This window comes from Lissotriton helveticus, chromosome 5_1 (assembly GCF_964261635.1).
Source record: "Lissotriton helveticus chromosome 5_1, aLisHel1.1, whole genome shotgun sequence".
In the NCBI taxonomy this organism is placed as follows: Eukaryota; Metazoa; Chordata; class Amphibia; order Caudata; family Salamandridae; genus Lissotriton; species Lissotriton helveticus.
The window spans coordinates 180921639-180947322 of NC_136065.1; the positions used below are offsets into that span (position 1 = coordinate 180921639).

The following is a 25684-nucleotide window of genomic DNA, read 5'->3' on the forward strand; positions in this document are numbered from 1 at the left end:
CAGACACGCAACCACTTCCGGGTTAAATGGGCGAAACGAATCAGGTGCAATGGGTTCAGCAGACTAATCGGCAACAAAGTACTAATTTCCTGCAGTATAAATAGACGCCTTCCCGCAGCCTCAGCACACCACGGAGCCGTGGATAGGCGATGATTCAGGCTAGGCAATGTTGACGGAACTGTAAGTACGACATAGCCGCTGAGTAGGCACAATCAGAAATGCTGATTTCGAGACTCGAGAAACCGATGAGAAGGAACAATCAGATAAGCTGACTACGAGACTGAATATCATCTCTTTCTACTACCCCCTACCGATCTCTTCTGGACAGAATTCAGTCGCGACACCATTCCCTCCCATTCTAGAGGCTCATGGAGCATTGTCTCCCAAATATTTAAGTATGTATTTTCTCATCATACCTACTACAGTTACTACACTTTTTCCGAAAAATAGAGTGTGTGCTTTTTGTTTAGTGTGTGTATGTCTTGTTCGTCATTTTTCCACAGGTAACAGCACTTATGGTTAATGAACTATTATGGCCCAGGACACAAAAAAGTGGTACACTTTCCTTACAGGTGACACGTGTTTGCGCAGGAGGAGGTGCATTTTTACAATGTAATAAACTGTGCTTTCTTTTTTCAGATTAACTATTAGAATACCAAATGGGTACTGTAAACAGTGCATGAGTATTTGCATTTTTTCACTTACTTGTCCATATCACTAGTTTCACTTTATCAATACTTTGTACGGGAGCATAGTGAGTACTGAAGGGATCAGTTATAGTCCTGATCAAGAAGCCCCAGAGCTTTGATCTGACTTATGGGCCTATTAGGATGGCGGACGGACTTGTGTCCGACCGCCACCCCTGAGGTGGAGGGACCGTCAGCACGGGCAGCGGCGTTTCCTCCATACCAATTAGGATGTGACCGCCACCCTGGCGGTCACATCCTGTATCTTTAACATTGCGGCGGTTGCTGCTTAAAGCAGCACCCGCCGCAATGTTAAAAATGCATGCATTGCATTTGCATGCACAAAGCGGCAGGCACCGTGCGGTGCCTGCCGCTTTGTGCATGCAAATGCAGGGGGGTACCATAGGTACCCCTCATGTGCACCCCCACACCCTCCTTCACCCTGGGGGCCCGCAAGGGCCCCCCAGAAGCAAAGGTCCACATGCTTTTCCACGGCAGAAAAACCGCCGCGGAAAAGCATGTTTACTCATGCTTCCTAATTTGGCTGGCGGTCTTGCAGACACCGCCACCAAATAGCAGGCTACGCCCCGCGGATCAGCGGCGGACAGACCTGCCGTCCGCCGCTGATCCTACCGCCATCCTGATCTGGCGGGTGGTGTTCACAGGGACCGCGGCGGTGAATCCGCATCCTCCGGGCTGGTGGTGGCTTACACCGGCCCGGAGGATGCGGATTCACCGCCATCCTAATCGACCCCTTAGTTAGGAGTATCCACACATTACATGCAAAAAACCTCCGACCTACTGCTTTTAACCAGACCAGCTCCAGGGAATATTAAAGTTTCTTAGTCCACAGGGGCCAGGTTCTTTTTAACTTCACTTTTCTCACTCACCCTAGACCCTTCCTCTCGCGACTCTTACACCATACATAGTACTGAAGATCAGTGCTCCCACGTAGTTGCAGGTCGTAGCGCGCTCCATCCCACAGCGGGACGGGAAGACCCCCATGATGAAGCATGACACCAAGGGCCCTTTTGGTGTGTGAGGGATAATTAAGCAAACACTGTGTGCTTCCAACCAATGTAGGAAACACACCTTTCACAAAGAGAGCATTCCCACTGAAAGAAACCAATCTACAGGTGGATCCTTTTGTTTAGCTTATAATTAGTGGCCTGCACTATGGAAATGCATTGTTTGTTGCTGCAAATGACACTTTGCTGGCTAAACTACAGGTCATTCAGAACAGTGCTGCCCAGTTGATCTGTTACTCACATACGTGGCCATCTCCGGATCCCATTCTAAAAAAAATGTATTTGGCTGCCTATAAAAAATGGGCAATTTTCAAGCTCTGTTGTTCGGCTCACAAGGCCCTGTATCATTCTCAGCCCGTGTACTTCAGTTCAAAACTGAGCTCCTAGTTAAGAATTTTCTGCAGATTCCACGTATCCGTACTGCCAGATTTGGCAGTAGAATTTCAAATATCTGACTTCTTATCATTGGAACAAACTTCATCTCTATATCCATTTTCATGAATTTTAAGAAGATGCTCAAAACATGGTTGTTCTATTTGCCTGTTCAGTGCAGTGCTGAGATACTCCTTTGGGAGCGAGTAGTGACTGATATCATGTACCCATAACATAACATGACAAAAAGATACACCTTCCCAGGAGAGGCATAATGAGGAGAAGTATCTTTATTTCTCCTTGTTACTCCCTCTTTCTATGTGTACTACATTCTTCAGCACACATAGTAGAATATGCCTTGCAGGATTGTTTTTTGTGGAGAATGGTGTTCCTTTGGGAACAAAAACAATCTTGAATGCAATGCAGGCCTGCATTGGCGCTATGCCAGCCACGGCTCCTCCGCTATGGCGGAGGAGCATCGCCCCCCACCAGCTTCCTAAAAACAGCAAGAAAGGAAAAAGAAAATGATAATAAACATGTTTTTATTATTGTTTTATTTTTCCTTTCCTGCTCAGTCTTTGGGGGTGGAACCATGGGGGATGACAGGCATAGGAGGAGTAGTAGTGCAATGCCTTCAGGGTGCATGATGGTTTGTTTGGCCATCCCAGGCAGGGCAAACCGTCATGCGCACTTAATCGCTCTCCAACCTAGCTGCATTGCTGGATGGGAGACAGCAGGCACAATATCCCAGTCTCCCTAAGGAGAGCAAATCCTCAGTGCTCAGGCCAATCCACTGTGGAGTCTGGGAGCCTGTGCCTGTGAGAAGAGGCACAGAACAGCACAACATGACTGGCTGCAGGCAAGTTTTTTTTTTATTTTTGTTTCTCCCCCTTTCCATCCCCATCGCTTCGCCCGCCACTCTTCCACAGCACCAGCTGCTACCGCACTAGGCTGCCAAAAGGGCACTAGCTCAGTGGAAAAGGCAGGAATGTGCCATATTGCCTTAAATAAGGTGCAGTCCTTTCCTTGTCACGCAGTGGAGCAAGGTGACTTGCTGCGCTGCACTGTGTGACTTTTTCATAAATGGACCCCGAAGTTTTGTAAGCAACCAATCGTCTCAGCATGACAATTTATATGTAACAAAGAAGACTTAGTGCACCAGGTATTTAAGCTATGTACATGTGCTTGTTTTGCAGTAGTAAGGCTGCAGATAGTACAATCTTTATCACCTTCAGACGTTGCTTATTTTAAGCAAATAGTATCTTTTTTGCTAGGTGTTGCATTGAGTGTACACTGTTCTTAGTAGATAGTTTTTAATACTTTTTAATACTCTTGTGTATTTCTCATGAGAGTTTCAGTGTCTACAAACAGGGTGAACAGGGCAAATGGGGTAAACTCTCTCCGCAGAGTGAATACAGTTTACAATACTCACTTCTCAACTCATCGTAACTTAATTTCTCAATATAGGTTCGGAGACTGTCAGGAGTTTGATGCAGATAAAAGCTGTCCATTGTAGGGCATTCGTTTTGGAACAGACGTTCAGAATTTTAAGAACTAGGCTTTCTCTGAATAGTCGTATATAGATTGAACACCAAAGCAATGAGAACACCATAAGCAATGAGGGTTTCCCACATATCTGTTGTTGACTGTTAATGTGAACTAATGCTACCCAAGCAGTGTATAGTATAGGTTCAATGTGGCACATAACCTATGCTTTCTACACCTAGGACAATTGTTCCAGTGATGGTTATAATGATGCCTCATATTCTTCTGAGCTATTTTGTACTTGCTTTTTATAGAGCAATGTGTACAAAAGAAGCTTGAATGATGTCATGAGTGATGCCATCAGTGTTGTCATCAAATATGTCATTTGAGAAGTAATCAGTGATGTTATAAATGATGTCATAGAATATGTAATGATGGATGTGATATGTGAGGTCATAGGCAGTCAATGGTGTGTTGCAAGTTATAGATAGCTCTGCTAACTATAGCTGGTGAATTTCCGTGTTTTTTTTAAAGGTCAAAACGTCAAAGTTGTCACTGACAAATTCACCTACCTATAACTTTACTTCAACCTTTGCTTTTTTCAGTGACCTTTACTTTTTTTTTTACAAACATATCATTTTATCATGCCTAACTATAACGCTACTTTAACAGTTGTTTTTTTACTGAATTTATTGTTGTTTTTTTAAACGTAACATAATATTTTATTGAAAACATAAAGCCAACCCCACACAGTGCATAGCCTTCAACTGTTTGCGCGGGCGATTGGCCACAGGGTCTTGCGTTTTTTAAAGGGGAGGGGACCCATATGGCACCCCTCCCCACACCTAATTAAGTCTGTTAGGCCCTGGAGACCCCATCTCCCAGGGCCTTATTAGGCCTTGGGCACCCCACCTCCCCAAGCCTTATTAGGCCCTGGATCCTATCACCCAAGGACTTTTTTTATAATGGGGAGAGGCCCCCTCTGAGCCTTTTTAGGCCATAGGGACCTCATCCCCAGGGCCTTTTTAAACACATTTTGAGAGGGGCCAGTCTTATTAGGCCCCGGGGACCCCATTCCCCAGGGCCGTTAATTTAAATTGAAGGCAAGGGGCCACATGGCCCCTGTTCCTGAGCCTTATTAGGCCCTGGGGACCCAAACCCCCAGGGATGATTTTTTAATTTAAGGCAAGGGGGTCCTTGTGGCCCCCCTCCTTGAGCCTTATTATGCCTTAGGGACCCCGTCCGCCAGAGCCTTTGTTTTATGAATGTGGAGGGGGCTGCATGGCCCCTTTCCCAGTGACAGATGGCATGGCTCGTGTGTGGTGAGGCGGGCCCAGGGTTTGGGGGCTGTCACGCGGGGGTGGTGGGGTTAGGGATCAGAATTAAAAAATGTTTAAAAAACGTACCTTGAGGCCAGGTCCTACATCTTCTCTGCTCCTGCTCTCCTGCAGGAACCGGAAGCAGGCAGCCAATTTCCCTCCCCTAAGCCAATCACAATGCTGCAATGCAGCGTTGTGATTGGTCTGAGCACCGTGACCCTGTGCTCAGCCAGGAGCTGTAGGGGTGGGCAGGTTCCCCATGCAGGCTGTAACGCAGCCTGCATGGAGCAGTGGAAAGTGCGCATGACTGGTTTGGGAGGCCCAAGAGGGCCGACCAAACAGTCATTGTGCACTTAGGAGTGGGCAAACCACTCCTCCACTGCCATTCCCTAAGAGCAGAGCAGCCCTGCCCACACAGCCACTCACAATGCAGCAAGAAGCAGCCTAAAGAGATAATAACGCAAAGTTAATATCATTTTATGTTTCTGCTTTCCACTGCTTCGCCATAGCAGAGGAGCCACCCCTGCCCTCTCCTTGCATCGTATTAGGCCTTGGGGACCCCAACTCCCAGGGTTGTTTGTTTCAATTGACAGAGTAGAGGGACATGTGGCCCCCATCTCAGTGCTTTTTTAGGCCCTGGAGACCCCAACTCCCAGGGCCCAACCTGTAAATAAAGGGGAAGGGTCTGCATGGTCCCCCACACCTAACCATTATTGCCCTCGGGGACCACATCCAGGGCCCCTTATCATTTTTAGGTGGGTGCTCTGGTGCCCGACCTGGGCATCCACCATACTCTCGTTGGAGGCTGTGAGAGGGGCCCAAGGCCCCAGCGGCTCCATCCAGCTTCTTGCGTGTTGCAGTAACCGGCATTGCTATTACCAGCGGGGAGCAGCTACTAATGCTGCTCCCTCTGTTTCCCTGATACATCAGTGCAGGTAGTGAAACAGATAAAAAGTCCACTCCCAGTGGGTGGGAGCATTTTTAAAGCTTCTGCCTGCTAGAAGCACACTTCACGTGAGATTGGAAAATGCTCCCACCAAGCGGGAGCAAACACAGGTTTCCCTGCCCCCGGGGCCATTAATGGCTCGGGGTGGGGGGTTGTGCAGCCCCCTCCCCACATAAACTGATTTTGACCCCGGGGTGGACTGCCCAGGACCTCTGGAGGCTTGGAGATAGGGTCCACATTTGCGGACTCCTCAACATGCAAATTTCACAGCTGGTGGTAGGCTCCCTTGGGCCTTTAATGGCCCTCATGCAGCCACCTCCATTTTATGAATACAGCCCTGGGAATGACTCTCCATGGCATAAACTTAATAAATGCCACCCAGACGCCAGTTTGTTTTTTCCGATCGTGCAGGCGTCCCATGCATTTTTGGTCATTTTATTTTTCTTTTTTTGCCGCAGGTGAGATCCCTGTCATTCCCCCTCATGGGGCCTAGGAGGTCAGGGTATCCCTACCTTGCCCCCTTATAGAATCTTTCTTGTTTTACGTCAGGGCAGGGGTCTTAGTCTTTGAGTCCTGTAATGGTTGCAAAAAAATGTTTCTCATGGACACATGGATTTCAAATATTTGCTTTGTCTTTTTGCCTTGAGATGAGTAGTGAAGTTTTGTCCCTTCGTTAAGTATGTGATAACAGTTTTATGGTGGTTCAAACCATGAAGCCGCACCAACGCATGGAACTTCAAGTTGGTCCGTTTGCCTTTGAAGTTCTAAAAATTAATGACGGGACATCGATTTGGAAAGTTATAGGTCGCTCCTGACAAAACGTTCTGACCACCGGAGGGCAATGGAAATGTTATAATTTGTCTGAATTGCACAATACCCACTTGGGTAAGAGAATATTAGGCATATGTACAGGGGAAGTGGGGGGGCGTTTCGTCAACCTTCTTGGCTTAAAAACATGCTCCGCCACTTCTGAAATGCAGGGCTGCACCACATTTACAAGAATAAGGTGCAGCCCTGTGTTTCCCGCGGTGCTGGTGATAAGTTTAGCAGCTTAGCACCAACGTGGGCACCCATGCACCATAGTGCAAGGGTGTCTGTGTGCAGGGGAAGTTTGTTTATGTACAGGAAGGCCCCCCTGTCTGTACATAAACAAGCTTGACATACCCTTTGCAACTTTTATGTGTGCTGCTTGCAGCACACACAGAATTAGCAAAGCAGCATTTTTTTAAATGATTGTTTATATGCAGCAAGGGGGACCACCCTGTACATAAACAATCATTGGCCGTTTGCTGTTTTCATGTGTGCTGCACAACCTGTGTTTTTTTCAGTGAATTTCTAAGGTTTTTTAAATGCTAATTTCTAACTATAATGTCCATGAAACCTGTGTTTTTTTCCAGTGAATTTCTACATTTGTATAAATGCTAATTTCTAACTATGTTTACATAGGTAAGACGTGCAGAAAGAGGAAGAAAGGTGCAGAAAGAAGCAAAAGAAGTGCAGAAAGAAGCAACAGATGTGCAGAAAGAGGCCTACTCCGACTCATACAAAGCAGCCTAATCTCTAATCCTTCTCTGAAGATGTCTTAAATCTCATATTTCTCTTGAAAGTTCACTATTCATTGGCTGCTCAGAATGTTAGGCCTACCAAATTTAAAACAGCAATCCAAACCACATCACTGTTGTAAGTCTCACCAAGTTTGTTTGTGAAGGTATGCTTGCATGTCTTTGCTTTTACCTAGTGACATGTTACATAGAAATAAACATATAAACACTTGAATACCTGTGTTTAAAACAACATACTCTCTACATTTGTGTACAAGAAGGGGTATATATTTCTTTCTGCTCATAATACAGGGCACATGGGTATTCAATAGTATATTTGAGGGGCTCTATAACACCTAAATACGTAAGAAATATCTACCTGTGCAACCAAATGACAGAGCAGAACTGAGAAGATTTGACCACCTTTAGGAGAAGCTATCCACTTTTTAAGCTACCATCTTCACATGCATAACAAATATGAGAATACTTGTAGAAGTAGACATATACCTCCTTCACAAGAGCACGCAGGCCTTCAAACTTGACAGCTAGTACTTCCCATTTGAGTACAGAAAGAGGTGCAAGAAGTACAGAAAGGGGCAAGAGAAGTGCAGTAAAAAACAAGAAAGGTGCAGAAAGAGTAGGAAATGTACAGGAAGAGGCAAGAGAAGTGCAGAAAGAGGTAAGAGAAGTGCAGAAAGATGCAAGAGAAGTGCAAAAAGAGGCAAGAGAAGTACAGAAAAGCAAGAGAGGCACAGAAAGAAGCAAGAGAGGTGCAAACAAGGAAGAAAGGTGTAGAAAGAGGCAAGAGATGTGCAGAAAGAGGAAGGGAGGTACAGAAAGATGCAAGGGGAGTCAGAAAGAGGAAATAGAAGTGCAGAAAGAGGAAGAAATATGCAGAAGCAAGCAAGAGAAATGCAGAAAGAGGCAAGAGAAATGCAGAAAGAGGAAAACATATGCAGAAAGAAGCAAGAGAAGTGATGAAAGTGACAAGAGAGTTGCAGATTGAAACAAGAGAGATGCATAAAAAAGCAATAAGGGTGCAGAAAGAAGCAAGAGATGTGAAGAAAGAGGCAAGTGGGGTATAGAAAGAGACAACAGAGGGGCATAAAGAGGCAAGAGAGGTGCAGAAAGAGGAAGAAAAGTATAGAAAGAGGAAAGATTGATGCAGAAAGAAACAAGAGAGGTGCAGAAAGAGGGAGAGAGGGGTGTAAAAAGAGGGAAGAGGGGTGCAGGAAGAGGAGTGTAGAAAGAGGCAAGTGGGGTGCAGAAAGAGGGGTACAGAAAGAAGCAAGAGAGGTGCAGAAAGAAGCAAGAGAAGTGTACAAAGCACCAACAGAGGTACCAAAAGAGGTAAGAGGGATGCAAAAAGAGGCAAAAGAGGTGCTGGAAGAAGCAACAGAGGTGCACAAAGAGGCAAGATGGATACAGAAAAAGGCAAGAGAAGTGCAGAAAGAAGCAAGAGAACTGCAGAATGAGGAAGAAAGGTGCAGAAAGAGGAAGAAAGGTGCAGAAAGATGCAAGAGTCGTCCAGAAAGAGGCAAGAGAGGTGTAGAAAGAGGAATAAAGGCACAGAAAAAAGCAAGAGAAGTGCCCAAGAAGGCAAGACAGGCACAGAAAGAAGCAGGAGAGGTTTGTGCATCATTAGTACCATTTTAACACCCACATTTAACAATAAGTAATAGGTGACCATTCCAGCTTTGCAAAGGGCCTTCCACCACGCTGTAACACATGTCACTGCATTTTTGGTAACGTTTGTGCCGTTTGAGCTAGAAACAAGTTTTTTATATTCAATCTGCATATTATGCTGCAGATGATGAATTATGTGGCAAATGCGGAAAATTTATAATTATGTGAAAATCGTCGCAGCAGAACAGTTGCATAATTACAGTGGCCCTGTCATACCTCTAACTAGGTCCAGAAGTGCTTCTCTGTGGTTGCTTCTTTTTTTGTGTCTCATTAAGTTTATAGATTGGCTTCTATGGAAACGAGGAAGACTAAACCTGAGGTTACCACTCCACAACAGACTACCATACCACATAATTACTCACCATAACACATTTTTTAAAGAGTTTTATATGGCACAAACTAGACCCAAAGATATCAGGTATCAGAGTGCTTTACATGAGCACCATTTTCGTTACAGAAGGACACAGTAACTTGTGTTAGGCACAGGGAGATTAAGTGATTTGCCCAGAATTAAGCATGGGCGTAAAATCCGTTCCGTTCACGGAATTTGCGGATTTTCTGCAATTTTGCGGTCCGCGAATCTCGCGAAATTGCAGAAAAATCTGCGAAATCGCATTCGGGAAGGATTTTCAAAAACTGAAGTACATGAAGCACTTACAGGGTTACAGCAGGGGCCCAAGTTGAAGCTAATTTCTTTGTAACCATTTACAAAATGGTTACAAAGAAATTAACTTCAACTTGGGCACCTGCTGTAACCCTGTAAGTGCTTCCTGAGCGGCGCCTCCAGAGTTGTTGCCTACTTGCAACTATTCTCTGACCCTGCTTTGACCCTCGAAGCAGGGTCAGAGAATAGTTACAAGTATTGCACAATGCTGCAGGCGGTCACAAAAATTAAACCACAACAGGAAGCACTTACAGATAAGGAAGCAGGTGCCGGACTTGAAGCTCAAATTCAGTAACACATTAACCAGCCCCCGTTTGAGGCTGGGCAGGTGTGCTTTCTCCCCATAATCTACAGTGGTGAACCAGAGGGTTCTGTGATGAACCAGAAGGTGCAGTTGTGAACCATAGGGTGCTGTGATGAACCACCTGTGCTCAAGCCAAAATTAGAGTGCTAAACCAATCAATTATGATTATCCATAACGTTACGAATTCGTATACGGTCGTAATTTGCGGTGCAGTATAGTTTACACTAGTGATTTCAATATATCAGTCAAAGGTGGATAGGTACGAGTAGCAATCATGGCATAAATTTGGCGTCCGAGACCGTATACGAATTCGTAACGTTATGGATAATCATAATTGATCGGTTTAGCACTCTAATTTTGGCTTGAGCGCAGATATAGATTGTATTAGCCCTGATGAAGTCTGTGGCTGTTGCCACAACAGACGAAACACGTGTTGGCTAGATTCAAGTGTGAAGATCTACATTGAAAAAGAACAATAAACAAAGACTACAAGAAGATCGTGTGGATTCTGATTTGACACAAAGACTTATTACAGTGTGATTAGCTCAGGATATATTCTAAAGTTCTTGTACTTAGCGGTGAACATTTTTTTCACGCTAGTTTGTGAATGGTGGATGGCCATTTTTCTTATCCTTTGAGCTTGAAGATTGTTTTCAACGACTATATATTGTCACCCTGCGTATATTTCACCCAGACATCTGTTCGTAAGTGTCTATGCTGTTCTGATGTTCGTATTTTGTAACTATCTTGACTGTCTAACAATTTTCTTTGTATATACGTATGTTCTTCAAACAAATGTTCTTGTACTATATGTAAAGCGCTCTTATACCTTCGGGTCTAGCTAGCACTATATAAAACCTATAAATAAATAACAATAATAAATGATTTCCCTCTTCATAGCGATATATGACATGACATGACCAAAATGTATAAAACGCACAAATGTCCATAAGTGTCTGGGGGCTGATATCTTGCTATACCGCATAGCACACTGTTATAAAACTTATAATTGTGCTATGCCTACGTATAGGTTAAACAACCAGGTTTTTATGGCTTTTCTAAAAGGGATATGAAGTACTGTTGGCTCTGTTGGGTACACAATTGCTTTGCTTGATTAATGAATAAATAGAAAAGATGAACACTTATTCAAACATTTGTGTCATTTCAATTAAATGGCAAAAAAGAGAAAACATATCTTCTTCCAGACTCTGGAGACAGTTACCCAGTTTTGCTGTGCTTAGCGAAGATTTCTAGCGGGAACATACCGTTGGAACATGGCTTTGATGTTAATAGGGCGTGCCCCATAGAGAACTTTATGTACAGTGCATAATGACGTACCGAATGCGCTTCTCTACCTCAAGCCAGTGCTGTTCTCGTAGACCTTTTGACACCGAATGCAGCTTAGGAATATCCAATTTCAGCTTTGCCACTGCATCCTGCATGAGTTGTAGTTTTTCTAGAATCGACGTATTGGTCTCAGGGTAGAGCACATTGCAGTAGTCTATACATGAGGAAATCAAAGCAAGAGTGATGTGTTTACGGACCAGACGGGCCATAAATGGGACGATCTTCCTAAGAATTCTGATCATACAGAAGCAGGTTGATACTGTATTGTTGACCTGACGGTCCAGTGACACCTCGCTAGCCAGAGGAGCACATAGTCTTTCATTAGTCAACTCGAGTGGGTAATGTGCCTAGTGTGTTTGGCCACCAGGTGCTATTCCAGATCAAAGGTTGACCTCCAGAGAGCAATACCTCCATCGTATCTCAGTTCAACTTCAAGTAGTTTGTGGCCACCCAAGCTGCTACTGCTCACATGCAGTGATTGGAATTGGCTGTGGTGCCCTTAGTATCTTTAGAAATTGACATCATCAATGGACCTGAATCTCCATCACCCTCCTTCTCTGCTCATCCTTCCTTCTCTCCATCTCCTGGCCACCATCACCCTCCTTCTCTGCTCATCCTTCCTTCTGTCCGTCTCATGGCCACCATCACCCTCCTTCTCTGCTCATCCTTCCTTCTGTCCATCTCATGGCCACCATCACCCTCCTTCTCTGCTCATCCTTCCTTCTCTCCATCTCCTGGCCACCATCACCCTCCTTCTCTGCTCATCCTTCCTTCTCTCCATCTCCTGGCCACCATCACCCTCCTTCTCTGCTCATCCTTCCTTCTCTCAATCTCCTTATCACCATCACCCACCTTCTCTGCTCATCCTTCCTTCCCTCCATCTCCTGATCACCATCACCCACCTTCTCTGTTCATCCTTCCTTCTCTCCATCTCCTGATCCCCATCACCCGCCTTCTCTGCTCTTCCTTCCTTCTCTCTGTCTCCTGGCCACCATCACCCTCCTTCTCTGCTCATCCTTCCTTCTCTCCATCTCCTCATCACCATCACCCACCTTCTCTGCTCATCCTTCCTTCTCTCCATCTCCTGATCACCATCACCCGCCTTCTCTGCTCATCCTTCCTTCTCTCCATCTCCTCATCACCATCACCCACCTTCTCTGCTCATCCTTCCTTCTCTCCATCTCCTGGCCACCATCACCCTCCTTCTCTGCTCATCCTTCTTTCTCTCTGTGTCCTGGTCACCATCACCCACCTTCTCTGCTCATCCTTCTTTCTCTCTGTGTCCTGGTCACCATCACCCTCCTTCTCTGCTCATCCTTCCTTCCCTCCATCTCCTGATCACCATCACCCACCTTCTCTGTTCATCCTTCCTTCTCTCCATCTCCTGATCCCCATCACCCTCCTTCTCTGCTCATCATTCCTTCTCTCCATCTCCTGGCCACCATCACCCTCCTTCTCTGCTCATCCTTCCTTCTGTCCGTCTCATGGCCACCATCACCCTCCTTCTCTGCTCATCCTTCCTTCTGTCCATCTCATGGCCACCATCACCCTCCTTCTCTGCTCATCCTTCCTTCTCTCCATCTCCTGGCCACCATCACCCTCCTTCTCTGCTCATCCTTCCTTCTCTCCATCTCCTGGCCACCATCACCCTCCTTCTCTGCTCATCCTTCCTTCTCTCAATCTCCTTATCACCATCACCCACCTTCTCTGCTCATCCTTCCTTCCCTCCATCTCCTGATCACCATCACCCACCTTCTCTGTTCATCCTTCCTTCTCTCCATCTCCTGATCCCCATCACCCGCCTTCTCTGCTCTTCCTTCCTTCTCTCTGTCTCCTGGCCACCATCACCCTCCTTCTCTGCTCATCCTTCCTTCTCTCTATCTCCTCATCACCATCACCCACCTTCTCTGCTCATCCTTCCTTCTCTCCATCTCCTGATCACCATCACCCGCCTTCTCTGCTCATCCTTCCTTCTCTCCATCTCCTCATCACCATCACCCACCTTCTCTGCTCATCCTTCCTTCTCTCCATCTCCTGGCCACCATCACCCTCCTTCTCTGCTCATCCTTCTTTCTCTCTGTGTCCTGGTCACCATCACCCACCTTCTCTGCTCATCCTTCTTTCTCTCTGTGTCCTGGTCACCATCACCCTCCTTCTCTGCTCATCCTTCCTTCCCTCCATCTCCTGATCACCATCACCCACCTTCTCTGTTCATCCTTCCTTCTCTCCATCTCCTGATCCCCATCACCCGCCTTCTCTGCTCATCCTTCCTTCTCTCTGTCTCCTGGCCACCATCACCCTCCTTCTCTGCTCATCCTTCCTTCTCTCTGTCTCCTGGCCACCTTCACCCACCTTCTCTGCTCATCCTTCCTTGTCTCCATCTCCGGATCTCAATCACCCACCTTCTCTTCTCATCCTTCCTTCTCTATGTGTCCTGGCCACCATCACCCAACTTCTCTGCTCAAGCTTCCTTCTGTCCGTCTCCTGGCCACCATCACCCACCTTCTCTGCTCATCCTTCTTTCTCTCTGTGTCCTGGTCACCATCACCCTCCTTCTCTGCTCATCCTTCCTTCCCTCCATCTCCTGATCACCATCACCCACCTTCTCTGTTCATCCTTCCTTCTCTCCATCTCCTGATCACCATCACCCTCCTTCTCTGCTCATCCTTCTTTCTCTCTGTGTCCTGGTCACCATCACCCTCCTTCTCTGCTCATCCTTCCTTCCCTCCATCTCCTGATCACCATCACCCTCCTTCTCTGCTCATCCTTCCTTCCCTCCATCTCCTGATCACCATCACCCTCCTTCTCTGCTCATCCTTCCTTCCCTCCATCTCCTGATCCCCATCACCCGCCTTCTCTGCTCATCCTTCCTTCTCTCTGTCTCCTGATCACCATCACCCTCCTTCTCTGCTCATCCTTCCTTCTCTCTGTCTCCTGGCCACCTTCACCCACCTTCTCTGCTCATCCTTCCTTGTCTCCATCTCCGGATCTCAATCACCCACCTTCTCTTCTCATCCTTCCTTCTCTATGTGTCCTGGCCACCATCACCCAACTTCTCTGCTCAAGCTTCCTTCTGTCCGTCTCCTGGCCACCATCACCCATCTTCTCTGCTCATCCTTCCTTCTCTCTCTCTCCTAGCCACCATCACCCTCCTTATCTGCTCATCCTTCCTTCTCTCCGTCTCCTGATCACCATCACCCTCCTTCTCTGCTCATCCTTCTTTAGCTCTAACTTCTACCTAATCTCCATCACCTCACTCACTTGCTCACATCTCTCGGTATCCTCTTCCCTCTTACACTTTCTTCTTTCCCCTCGTTCCCTATTCAACCACCCTCTACACTCCTTCAACCTCCTTTTCTTCCTCCTTCACAATATCCCCATCCCCTAATCCACCCACCCCTCCCCCCATTGCCACTTCTTTCCTACCCTCTTCTCTCCCATCACCTCCTATTCTCATCGTCTTCTACTCTCCCGTCATCTTCCACTCTTCCTCCACCACCTTTTCTGACCCCTCCTCCTCTCCCCGTCGTTTTCCCTCCCCCCTGTACTATTTGCTCTCCTTTCTTAAAGTCGTTCTTTTATAGTCCACGGCTCTCGTGTTAGTCGGATTTGCAGGTCACTGCCTCGTTGCCCCGCTCTCTCTGCAGCTTTAGCTTTTAAAACAATTTCTTTCAATTAAACTTCTATGCATGCCTCCACCTTTCACCCCCCTGTCTTTAATTTCCTCGTTCCTCCTCGGTGTTCTCTACACTTATTGCTTTCACTCCCTCTGCCATCCCGCACGTATCCCAGCCTTTGAACTTCGCCCGCGCCCCTCTGTTCCTCTGTACCTGTCTGCCTGTTCCTTACTCTCTGCCATCTTTGCTCTCTCTCGCTGCTCTCTAGCCCGCTCTCATCTGATTCCACCACTACCTCTCGTTCTCTACTTCTGCTCTCCTGCAGTCGTTACTGCCATCTGTGGCTGGCACCACGCGCTGGCCCAACACACTCAAGCATCTGCACAACTGGTCCTCGCCTCCCCTCTCCCCTTCGAGCCACGCACGCACCTCCTGCGCCCCCGCCCCCTCTCCCAATGCCCGTGGGAGTCGCTTTGCACTCCTGCACGGCGCTGCTCTCCTGCTGTCTCCCTGCGCCCACGCCCCTAGGCTTCCCTTAGCAAAGTGCATTTTGGCGCTCTTTTTCACCCATCTCGGAAATGTTCCACCCATGTACACATTAGTTCGCCGTCTCGTCCTGTCTAGAGGCTCTCTCGCGCTCTGTGTTCCTCTTCTCTTCTCCCCCCCCCCCCCTCCCCCGCCCCGTTCACTCTCTTCCCCTCCCTCGCGTGCCTGGCAGAGTTCACTCACGCGCCCACACAGTTATTTTCCAACTCCAAGTCCTTTTCCACGCACCTCTCCGTTTCCTTCCACCGTTCTCGCCCATCTCACACATCCTTGGCTCGCATAAGGGCCACTTCAACTCTGTTGAATTTTCGGCACCCTCTTACTCTAGTCTCCTCACTCATTCACTTTATTTTTATAGGTCTCTCTTCCACAGTTTCACGCGCGCTTCTCCCCTGCCTTTCTACTCGGACTCCTTCACTCTATTTCCATAGGTCCATCTTCCACAGCCTCTCGCGCGCTTTGGAGAGTGCATTGGCATAGCCCTATTCGCAACCTCTTCCTCTCTCAAGTCTCCTGCGCCTCGCTCATTGTCCCCAGCCCCTACTCGCTTCTGGTATCACCCACCATTGCCAGAGTTTCGTCCCCACCCTCTGTTTCTCCTCTTCCATGTCCCTCTCATTCTTGGTTTTCTTTCCCCACGCTTCCTTTCTCTTCCATGGTCTCACACACGGCTCGCAGAATTATTTTACCGCCCTCTCCGTTCCCTTCTCACTCTCCCCTTTTCTCTCTCTTCCACTCTCACTCACAGTTCATCTCCCTTCCCTTCTCCTCCACTGTCTCACACATGGCTGACATTTCTTTCCTTCGCTTCCACTGTCTCACACATTGCTCACCTCCCTTTTCTCTTTGTTCCCTGGTCTCACACACTCACAGTGTTCTTTTTTCCCACCATAGTGTTATACCACTGTCATTCCGTTTCCACTATTCCATATTTTCTCTCTTCTCTCTCTTCCATTGTCTCACGAGTGACTCACCACCCTTTCCTTCTATTCAACAATCTCACACACGGCTCACAGAGTTTAACCCGCCCTATATTATGCCCCAATCATTTTACTCTCACTATTCCATTTTCTTTCCTCTCTCTTCCATTGTTTCGCACACGGTTCACCTCCCTTTCCTTCTCTGCCACGGTCTCACACAGAATCCACTGAATTCTTTTTTCCCGCCCTCTGTTACGCCCCTCCCATTCTCAGCTTTCTCGTCTTTTTCTCCCCTCTCTTCCGCTGTCTCACACATGGCTCGCAGAGATCTTTTCCCACCCTTCGTTTCCCCTTCTCTCCTTGTCTCCCCAACCGTTCTTTTCCTTCTAGGGTCTCACGCACCATTTTCAAAGTTCCATCTATGAGCACTTTCTTTCCCTCTCCTTCTCCTTGTGTCTCTCCGCACTTCTCTTCTTGTCTCACACATCATTGTCAGAGTTATTTCCCACGGAGCTTCCACTCTTCTTCTCTCATTGTTTCTGCGCCCATCTGTTTTCTACTCTCACAAACCATTGGCAGAGCTATTTCCTCGCCCCATTTTTCTTCGCCTTGCCCTGATTTCCTCCTTCTCCCCCTTCGAATCAGTAATTGGCATCGTTTTATTTGCACTCTCTGTTGGTCCTCTCGCCCATCATTTTGTCTCTCTTCCTCATTGTTTCTCCTACCTTTCAAGTACCAAAGTCTCACCCACGCTTCACAGTTCCTTCCCCACTGCTTCTCTTCTCCCTCTACCTTTCCTCTATCTTCCACAGTCTCGCACATCTCTTGCAATTCTTTTCCCACACTGTGTCGATTCTGTTTCATATTGTCTACCCCGTTCTTCTATCTGTCAAAAGTCTCACACACAGTTCGCAGTTCATTTCCCACAGTTTCTCTTTTCTCTCTATTATTGTCTAGCCACCTTTTTCTCAATCTTCCAAAGTCTCACACATCCCACGAAGTTATTTTCTCATATGGTTTCTCTCCTCCCTCTCCCATTGTCTCACCGCCCCTTTCCCTCACTTCCAAAGTCTCTCATGTGGGTTTTTATCATGGCTCTCTTCCCCGACTTATTTCTATCTCCCTGTCACGCACGCTGTCTCTCCCACCCTTCTTCTCTCTTCCACAATCTTACACATCCCTTGCAGTTCCTTCCTCACACTGTTTCTCCTCCCCCTGCTCTGCTTTTCCTCTATTTTCCACAGTCTTACACATCCCACTCTGCCCCTTTCCTCTATCTTCCAGTCTCACACATCCCTTGCAGTTCTCGCTCCACGATTTTCCCCTCTCCCACTGTCTATTGGTCCCTTTATCTGTCTTCCACAGTCTCACACACTCCTTGCAGTTCTTTGTCCACACTGTTTCTCCTCCCTCTCCCACTGTCTATCTCCCCCTTTCCTCTATCAACCACAGTCTCACACACTCCTTGCAGTTCTTTGTCCACACTGTTTCTCCTCTCCCCCTCTCACTGTCTATCTCCCCCTTTCCTCTATCATCCACAGTCTCACACACTTCTTGCAGTTCTTTGTCCACACTGTTTCTCCTCTCCCCCTCTCACTGTCTATCTCCCCCTTTCCTCTATCAACCAGTCTCACACACTCCTTGCAGTTCTTTGTCCACACTGTTTCTCCTCTCCCCCTCTCACTGTCTATCTCCCCCTTTCCTCTATCAACCAGTCTCACACACTCCTTGCAGTTCTTTGTCCACACTGTTTCTCCTCTCCCCCTCTCACTGTCTATCTCCCCCTTTCCTCTATCAACCAGTCTCACACACTCCTTGCAGTTCTTTGTCAACACTGTTTCCCCTCTTCCCCTCTCACTGTCTCTCATCCATTTCCTCTATCAGCCACAGTCTCACACACTCCTTGCAGTTCTTTGTCCACACTGTTTCTCCTCTCCCCCTCTCACTGTCTATCTCCCCCTTTCCTCTATCAACCAGTCTCACACACTCCTTGCAGTTCTTTGTCAACACTGTTTCTCCTCTCCCCCTCTCACTGTCTCTCTTCCATTTCCTCTATCAGCCACAGTCTCACACACTCCTTGCAGTTCTTTGTCCACACTGTTTCTCCTCTCCCCCTCTCACTGTCTATCTCCCCCTTTCCTCTATCAACCAGTCTCACACACTCCTTGCAGTTCTTTGTCCACACTGTTTCTCCTCTCCCCCTCTCACTGTCTATCTCCCCCTTTCCTCTATCATCCACAGTCTCACACACTTCTTGCAGTTCTTTGTCCACACTGTTTCTCCTCTCCCCCTCTCACTGTCTATCTCCCCCTTTCCTCTATCAACCAGTCTCACACACTCCTTGCAGTTCTTTGTCCACACTGTTTCTCCTCTCCCCCTCTCACTGTCTATCTCCCCCTTTCCTCTATCAACCAGTCTCACACACTCCTTGCAGTTCTTTGTCCACACTGTTTCTCCTCTCCCCCTCTCACTGTCTATCTCCCCCTTTCCTCTATCATCCACAGTCTCACACACTTCTTGCAGTTCTTTGTCCACACTGTTTCTCCTCTCCCCCTCTCACTGTCTATCTCCCCCTTTCCTCTATCAACCAGTCTCACACACTCCTTGCAGTTCTTTGTCAACACTGTTTCCCCTCTCCCCCTCTCACTGTCTCTCTTCCATTTCCTCTATCATCCACAGTCTCACACACTCCTTGCAGTTCTTTGTCAACACTGTTTCCCCTCTTCCCCTCTCACTGTCTCTCATCCATTTCCTCTATCAGCCACAGTCTCACATACTCCTTGTAGTTCTTTGTCCACACTGTTTCTCCTCGCCCTCTTTCACTGTCTCTCGCCCCTTTCCTCTATCATCCACAGTCTCACACACCCCTTGCAGTTCTTTGTCCACACTGTTTCTCCTCTCCCCCTCTCTCTGTCTCTCTCCCCCTTTCCTCTATCAACCAGTCTCACACACTCCTTGCAGTTCTTTGTCCACACTGTTTCTCCTCTCCCCTCTCTCTCCCCCTTTCCTCTATCAGCCAGTCTCACACACCCCTTGCAGTTCTTTGTCCACACTGTTTCTCCTCTCCCCCTCTCTCTGTCTCTCTCCCCCTTTCCTCTATCAACCAGTCTCACACACTCCTTGCAGTTCTTTGTCCACACTGTTTCTCCTCTCCCCCTTTCCTCTATCAGCCAGTCTCACACACCCCTTGCAGTTCTTTGTCCACACTGTTTCTCCTCTCCCTCTTTCACTGTCTCTCTCCCCCTTTCCTCTATCACCCACAGCCTCAAACATCCTTTGCAGTTCTCGCCCCACACTGTTTCTTTTCTCCCTCTTCCACTGTCACTCTACTCCTTCCCATCTTCCACAGTCTCACACATATCTTGCAATTCTCGCTTGCACTGTTTCCTTTCACCCCATTCCACTGTCACTCTGCCCCTTTCCTCTATCTTCCACAGTCTCGCACATCCCTTGCAGTTCTCGCCCCACAATATTTCTCTTCTCCCTCTCCCACTGTCACTCTGCCCGTCCCCTCTGTCTTCCACATCCCTTGCTGTCTCGCCCTACAGTTTGTTTTCTCCATCTTCCACTGTCATTCTGCCCCTTTCATCTATCTTCCACAGTCTTACAAATCCCTTGCAGTTCTTTGCCCACACTGTTTCTCTACTCCCCTCACACTCTTTTTCTCTTTCCTCTATCTTTCAGTCTCGCACATCCCTCGCAGTTCTTTGCCCACACTGTTTCTCTACTCCCCTCACACTCTTTTTCTCTTTCCTCTATCTTTCACAGTCTCGCACATCCCTCGCAGTTCTTTGCCCACACTGTTTCTCTACTCCCCTCTCACTCTTTTTCTCTTTCCTCTATCTTTCACAGTCTCGCACATCCCTCGCAGTTCTTTCCCCCGCGACGTTTCTCCTGCCCTCCCTTCTCTATCTTCAAACGTCTCTTGCATGGGATTTTCCTTGTTCTTTGCCCACACTGTTTCTTTTCTCCATCTTCCACTGTCACTCTGCCCCTTTCCACTATCTTCCACAGCCTCACAAATTTCTTGCAATTCTTTCCACACACTGTTTCACTACTCCCCCTCTCACTCTCTTTCCTCTATCTTCCAGTCTCACACATCCTTTGCTGTCTCGCCCGACGCTTTTTCTTTTCTTCCTTTCCACTATCTTCTACAGCCTCACACATCCCTTGCAGTTCTTTCCCCGCGACGTTTCTCGTGCCCCTCTTCCACTGTCTCTCAGTCCCGTCTCTAGCTTCGAAAGTCTCTCACATTGGGTTTTCACGGTCCTTTCCTCGCACTATTTCCCCTCTCCCTCGCTCACTGTGTCTCCTCCTTTCATCTTTCCTCCTCAGCCTCACGCACCCCTTCCGCTTTCCCCGCACCGTTCCTCTCACTCTCCCTCTGTCTGTCGGTCCCTCCCTCCCAAGTCTCTCACACGGTTCGGGTTTCTTTTTTCCACATCGTTCTCTTCTCTCTCGCCCATTGTCTCTCTGCCTTTTCTCCTCTTGCCCGCAGTTTCACTCATTTCTGGCGCAGTTCCCTCACATACATGCACCGATTTTTTTCTTTTTTTTAACCCAGTTTCCTCAACCCCCCCTGTCGTTTCTTCACCATACTTCCGCTTTTTTTTCTCACTTTGTCTCGCCCTTCAGCTCGCATTGAAGCGAAGGGTTCCTGTGTCCACCTCCTCTATCTCCCACACCTTCTGGTGCGCTTCCCTCCGTTCGCACCCCATCACCTAGCGCGTAACTTTGACCGTGTCTACATAGCTACCTACGCATGTCTGCCCCACCGAGTCTGCTCGCTCTCCCTCCTACATACACCTGTCCCCGTCACCCCATACACTATTTTCTCTCTCTCAAGTTCGTCCCGCGGCCATGTCATTCACCAGCCTCTATTTCGTTCATTCACTGTCTCTTATTTTACTCGCCTTCTACCTCACTACCTCTCTTCCTTTTCCTTTCCCTGCCTCTCTTTCCTCCTCCACCGCTCCCCAGCCTCTCGCCCTTTCCCTCATTCTCATCCGCGCCGCTCGGTGGTTCGCTCACAGCTCCACTGCCCTCTCACAACATCCTCTTCTTTCCTCTTTCGCCACACCTCTCTCCCCCTCTGCATCTCCCAACCTCTGTTCTTCTCTCTCTTTAACCACCCCAGCTCTAACAGTCTTTCATGTCCCCCTTGTTCGCTATCTGCCTCCTTTGCCTTCTCACTGTCCTATTTTTTCTTCCGAAACTCCTCTTTCTCTTTTTCCTTCTTCCCTCACCCCTTTCTCTTTTCGCCCCCGTTTTTCTCCCTCTTCCCATGACTGTCTCTACACCCTCCCCTGAACTTTCCGTTCCTCTCGTCTCCTTCTTTTCCATTCCTTCTGCTAGCTACCATAGTCCACGTATTTCCCATACACTGTTTGCTCTTTTTCTCGTGCTGCTGTTCTCCCGCTCTCTCACACACCCATCCCGTGTCTTCTCTCTTCCCCTCTGTTCCCGTTTTCCTCCCTTCTCGTAGGTACATTCCCCGTCTCTTCCTTCGACATTTCACGATTTCTCATCTCATTCTCCCCTTTTCTTCTCGTCTGCGCTCCCTTCTTTCCTCTATTTTCCATACCCTCTTCTACCCTTTCCAAACCCCTTTCCTTCTTCGCTCTCCTGTCCCTCAACCTCCCCTTCCCCATCTCCACCTTCATCTAATTCTGAGCCGAGCGCTCCCTAGAATAAGGCTGCGGAGGGAGCTCCGCCCCCCAGCCCTGGCTCCGCCCCCCGGGGCCCGGCCCCCGCCTCCCTCCCTCCCCCGGAGCCCCACCGCTGCCTCCCTCCCTCCCTCCCAGCCTCAGCAGTCTGATTCCGCTCCTTTCGGGATGGCTTGGCCGTGAGCAGCAGAGAGAGAAGCATTACCGGGGGCTGCGGGACGGACGGACAGACGGACAGGGCTCGGAGCCGCCTTTGAATGCCTGGGATCTGGAGCAGGAGGCCGGCGCTGCTGTCTGAGCATGAAAAGGACTGCTAGCTCCCCAGGACCCGCACGCCAGCACTGCGACCAGCATGCCCGCTGCCTCCAGAGCCGTCCTGCCAAGGTCCTTCCGAGCCGACTGAGCGCGCCCGGCTGCCAGACCCCCAGCGGAGCGGGCCATTAACGTCAGGTAAGGGCCCGGACGGGTCCCGCCGGGCGGGGCGTCTCGTGCGCTGGTCTAATTGTGCGTGATCTAAGGCGACCGAAGGCTTGTCAGTGTGTCTGAGGGGTCCGTTCACCTGAGCCCTGCAGAGGACTTCACCGGGGCTCTGAGGGGGCACTCGACTGAGCTCCTGCCGGACCCTCGCCCGATCTCTGCAGAAGACCCCCACGTGACCTCTGCAGAGGACCCTCGCCCGACCCTGAAGAGGATCTTCACCTGAGCTCTGCAAAGGACCCTCGCATGGTCACAGACGAGGACCCTCACTCGATCTCTGCAGAAGACCCTCACCTGACCGCTGATGAGGACTCTCGAGTGAGCTCTGCAGAAGGGAGGACCTTGCCTGAGCTCTGTAGAGAGCCCTCGCCTGAGCTCTGGGAGGACCCTCGCCTGTAGGACCCCCTCCTGAGCTCTGTAGAGGACCCTCACCTGAGTTCTGGGGCGACCCTCGCTTGGGCTCTGAGGACCCTCGCTTGAGCTCTGTAGAGGACCCTCGCCTGAGCTCTGGGAGGACCCTCGCCTGAGCTTTGGGAGGACCCTCGCTTGAGCTCTGTTGAGGACCCTCGCTTGAGCTCTGGGAGGACCCTCGCCTGAGCTCTGGGAGGACCCTCGCCTGAGCTCTGTTGAGGACCCTCGCTTGAGCTCTGGGAGGACCCTCGCCTGAGCTCTGTTGAGGACCCTCGCCTGAGCTCTGGGAGGACCCTCGCTTGAGCTCTGTTGAGGACCCTCGCTTGAGCTCTGGGAGGACCCTCGCCTGAGCTCTGGGAGGACTCTCGCCTGAGCTCTGGGAGGACCCTCGCCTGAGCTCTGGGAGGACCCTCGCCTGAGCTCTGGGAGGACTCTCGCCTGAGCTCTGGGAGGACTCTCGCCTGAGCTCTGGGAGGACCCTCGCCTGAGCTCTGGGTGGACCCTCGCCAGTAGGACCCCCCTCATGAGCTCTGTAGGGACCCTCACCTAAGCTCTGTAGAGGACCCTCACGTGGGCTCTGGGAGGACTCATTCTGAGCTCTGGGAGGACCCTCGCCTGTGCTCTGGGAGGACCCCCGCCTGAGCTCTGCCGAGGACCCTCTCCTGAGCTCTGTAGAGGACCCTCTCCTGAGCTCTGTAGAGGACCCTCACCTGAGCTCTGCCGAGGACCCTCTCCTGAGCTCTGCCGAGGACCCTCTCCTGAGCTCTGTAGAGGACCCTCGCCTGAGCTCTGGGAGGGACCTCTCCGAAACTCTGCCGAGGTCCCTCTCCTGAGCTCTGCCGAGGTCCCTCTCCTGAGCTCTGCCGAGGACCCTCTCCTGAGCTCTGTAGAGGACCCTGACCTGAGCTCTGGGAGGACCCTCGCCTGAGCTCTGGGAGGACCTATTCTGAGCTCTGTAGAGGACCCTCGCCTGAGCTCCGGGAGGACCCTCGCCTGAGCTCTGGGAGGACCTCTCCTAAGCTCTGTAGAGGACCCTCGCCTGAGCTCTGGGAGATCCTCTCCTGAGCTCTGTAGAGGTCCCTCATCTGAGCTCTGCTGAGGACCCTCGCCTGATCTCTGGGAGGACCCTCACCTGAGCTCTGGCAGGGACCTCACCCGGACTCTGCCGAGGTCCCTCTCGTGAGCTCTATAGAGGGGACTCACCTGAACTCCTTCCGATGAGCTCCTCCGGAAATCTTGTGATCTCCTCATTTGAGCCCTGAAAAAGAGCAGTGCTCCGAGCAGCCACTTTTTTCAGTTTTATATAGCGCGTACTCGACACGAAGAAATTGGAGCTCTTTACATTAGCACCAGTTCCCTGACAGAAAGAAACATTCATTTTTTTGAAGGGCACTGGGAGATCAAGGGATTTGCCCAGAATCACAGGCTGTTAAGCCAACGCCAGGACTCAAACCTATTTCCCAAGTTCCAAAGCAGGAAGCTCTGACTGTTAGCCACACCCTAAAGAAGGCCGCTGCTTGGGCCCTGAGGAGGCCTCTCCTCAGCCATGGAGGATCCTCGGCCACACAGTGGACGCTCCACTGAGCTCCTCAGAAGTACTCACCTGAGCTTTAAAACAATCCTCCCCAGAGCTGTGCAGGAGTCCCATGCTGTGCACTGCAGACGACCCCCTGCAGAGGTCTGCGGAGGGCTTTCACTTGAGCTGTGGAGGTCAACCCTCAACTGAGGCCTGAAGAGTGCTGTCAGGTGAGCTGTGGAGTGCACCCTCACCTGAGCTCTGCAGAGTGCTGTCACTTGAGCTGTGGGGTGCACCCTCACCTGAGCTCTGCAGAGTGCTGTCACCTGAGCTGTACCTGACCCTCACCTGAGCTCTGCAGAGTGCTGTCACGTGAGCTGTAGGGTGCACCATCCCCTGAGCTCTGCAGAGTGCTGTCACTTGAGCTGTGGAGTGCACCCTCACTTGAGCTCTGCAGAGTGCTGTCACTTGAGCTGTGGAGTCACCCTCACCTGAGCTCTGCAGAGTGCTGTCAGGTGAGCTGTGGAGTGCACCCTCACTTGAGCTCTGCAGAGTGCTGTCACTTGAGCTGTGGAGTCACCCTCACCTGAGCTCTGCAGAGTGCTGTCAGGTGAGCTGTGGAGTGCACCCTCACTTGAGCTCTGCAGAGTGCTGTCACGTGAGCTGTGGGGTGCACCCTCACCTGAGCTCTGCCAGGGCTCTAAGATCCACAGTGCACTCACACTGAACTGCACAGCTGTCCCTCACATGAGCTCAGCAGAGGGCCCTGGGCCCTGTGGGATCTGTAGAGGTCCCTCGCCTGAACTAACCAGGGTCCCTGGGCGGAGCTCTGTAGAGAGGGCCCTCGCCTGAGCTCCGCCCAGGGCTCTTGGATCTACAGTGCACTCACACTGACCTCTGTAGAGGTCCCTCGCCTGAGCTCACCAGGGGGCCCTGGGCGGAGTTCTGTAGAGAGGTCCCTCGCTTGAGCTCCGCCCAGGGCTCTTAGATCTCAGTGCACTCACACTGAGCTCTGTAGAGGTCCCTCACATGAGCTGTACAGCGAGGCACGCTCGGTGCAGGGAGGATGTGGGTCCGAGTAGGCCCGGCGGTGGGGCCCGGATGTCTGTCTAGGTTCACAAGGTGCCCCAGTGGCTGTCTAATGCGCGAGCTC

At 49.7% G+C, this 25684-nt stretch overlaps 1 protein-coding gene across 1 annotated transcript in view; it reads left to right on the forward strand.

Annotated features, from left to right (window-relative positions):
- The first annotated feature begins 22285 nt into the window (after positions 1-22285).
- Positions 22286-25684, forward strand: part of BRINP1 (BMP/retinoic acid inducible neural specific 1) — a 413405-nt gene continuing 410006 nt past the window's right edge. The window contains exon 1 of the mRNA XM_078641975.1: positions 22286-22577. The gene's annotated coding sequence lies outside the window, so the exon portion shown is untranslated. The remainder of the gene's footprint in view (positions 22578-25684) is intronic.